Raw genomic sequence first — 2,245 nt, 5'->3', positions numbered from 1 at the left:
GGGAGGAAGCGAAGCGGGCAGATCCCTTCTCGTGTTTGTTCCTCGCGAGTTGAAACGCGCCACGTTGCCCACTGAAAGTAAACGCTTCAAAAATCAAACACCTTAAAACCAAGTTTGATGTGGGCGTAAATTCAAACGGCCCCAAACAAGCGGAGTGCCACTCGGAGGTAGGCAGAGAGACAGGCAGAGAGATGGGCAGAGAGACCGTAAACCCTGCTGCCTTTGTCTCCCTCTGTCTGCCCCCTCTCTCTGTCTCTCTCCACTCTTTGTTTCTGTGCTGGGATGTCGATTTATGGTGTTTGTGTCCTGACCCCACCTCAGGCTCAATTTAGAACACAATAACAAACTACTTGTGTCCCATCTATAAATCAGATGTGTGTGTGTGAGGCGTGCCTGTGTTTGTCCCTCTAGCTCTAAAGTGTGTGTGTGTGCGTTCCTCCCTGTGTGTAGTGTGTAGTGTGTGTGTGTGTGTGTGTGTGTGTGTGTGTGTGTGTGTCCTCTCTTTCCAGTTCTGACCACAGTATTTGTCTTCCTATTTAGTCTCCAGTGAACAGCTGTTGTCAGTGTGGTGAAAGCCTTTGTTTGTGAATGAAAGTAGAGAGGTTGCTGGCATGTTGGGATTTTCTGTGTGTGTGTGTCCGTGTGATGTCGTGTGGAGGCTCTGTGTTGTGCAGGTGTGTCTATGGGAGAGAGGGGGTGTGAAACGATCTTTACATGGGTTTATGACCAGCGTGTTCAGGTTGTTTACTTCAGGTTGAATACCTCATTGTGTGTGTGTGTGTGTGTTTGTGCACGCATCTTCAGGGCCTGTTCAGGATTGCTGCCGGAGCCTCCAAGCTGAAGAAGCTGAAGGCAGCTCTGGACTGTTCCACCTCTCAGCTGGAGGAGTTCTACTCGGACCCCCACGCTGTCGCTGGTACGGTCCACTCCCCCTCCTGAGACCCCCGGCCCCCTGGGCTGGCCTCTGGTCCTACTGATGTGAATGTTATGCTTCCAGGAGCCTTGAAGTCCTACCTGAGAGAGCTGCCTGAACACTGATGACCTACCAGCTGTATGAGGAGTGGACCCAGGCCTCCAAGTAAGGCAGATAAAAGGCTTATCTCGTTCTTTCTTTTTCTCTGTCACTCTACATTCTGTATCATTTGTATTTCTTTCTTGCTCTGTCTGTCTCCCCGCCCCTCGCTTTTTTCCCTTTCTCACTCCGTCTCTCTCACACTCCCTCTGTTTCTCCCTCCCTCCAGTGTGTCAGACCCAGACAAGAGGCTCCAGGCTCTGTGGGTGGTGTGCGACCAGCTGCCAAAGAACAACAAGGCCAACCTGAGGTCTGTCCACGCACCAGCACTCACCTGGCCTCCACTCAAGTACCACACGAGTTTCACCGCTTTAGGTTGTCTTTGTCGTTTCATCGGTTGGTTTGCGTTGCGTGCGTGTCTGCGCAGGTATCTGGTGAAGTTCCTGGCAAGCTGGCCCAGGACAGCGAGGCCAACAAGATGACCCCCAGCAACATCGCTATCGTCCTGGGGCCCAACCTGCTGTGGGCCAAGACCGAGGGGTGAGGGGGGGCGGGGGGGGGGGTGAGGGGGCCGGGGGTTGAGGGGGGCGGGGGGCAGCATGGAGGGGAGGGGGAGTGGTGGGAGCGGATGAAGAGCAAAAAATGGACGCCTACATGACTTGTGTGTCGTTGTGTTTGGGATGACAGCACTCTCGCTGAGATGGCTGCTGCTACCTCCGTTCACGTGGTGACCATCATAGAACCCATCATCCAACATGCTGATTGGTTCTTCCTGAAGGTGGGTGTGCTATTATTGGCTAAATAGCTGTCTGGCAGTCGTCTTCTTGTCCAGTCACAATAATGCTCTCCCTCTCTCTCCCCAATCACAATGAAACTCCCAGACGTGGAGTTTAACGTGTCGGGCATGTTTGCCATGCCAACGCCACCTTCCACCCACGGCAACCACCTGACTGCGCCCGACTACGACTGTGGCACAGTTGAGAGGAAGAGGCCGGTCAGCATGGTGGGACCAGACAATGACACGCCACGCAAAGACAGGTATGACCTCGAACCCCGGACAGGGTTAGGGTTAGGTTTAAACCCAACTCAAATGCCCTCCCCACACCCCCTCCCCACATCCCCCTGCCATGCTTGCCCTTCACCTCAAACCCCATAATTGCTTCTGAATTGAAATTGTCAGCTATTTCAATTTTCTAACTCGATTGATGATACCATCCTGATATTTTTGGCGGG

At 53.2% G+C, this 2,245-nt stretch overlaps 1 long non-coding RNA gene across 1 annotated transcript; it reads left to right on the top strand.

Annotated features, from left to right (window-relative positions):
* Positions 1 to 761: 761 nt before the first annotated feature.
* On the top strand, positions 762 to 1,786 carry LOC134016062 (uncharacterized). The gene is made up of 5 exons (XR_009929388.1): positions 762 to 916; positions 998 to 1,078; positions 1,242 to 1,322; positions 1,440 to 1,552; positions 1,700 to 1,786. It is a non-coding gene; the product is annotated as an uncharacterized LOC134016062 (long non-coding RNA).
* The last annotated feature ends 459 nt before the right edge of the window (positions 1,787 to 2,245 follow it).

The sequence above is a fragment of the Osmerus eperlanus genome, unplaced genomic scaffold, assembly GCF_963692335.1.
Source record: "Osmerus eperlanus unplaced genomic scaffold, fOsmEpe2.1 SCAFFOLD_955, whole genome shotgun sequence".
Taxonomy (NCBI): Eukaryota; Metazoa; Chordata; class Actinopteri; order Osmeriformes; family Osmeridae; genus Osmerus; species Osmerus eperlanus.
Note: the sequence above shows the minus strand (reverse complement) of the source record. Positions and strands in the feature narration are given on the sequence as shown.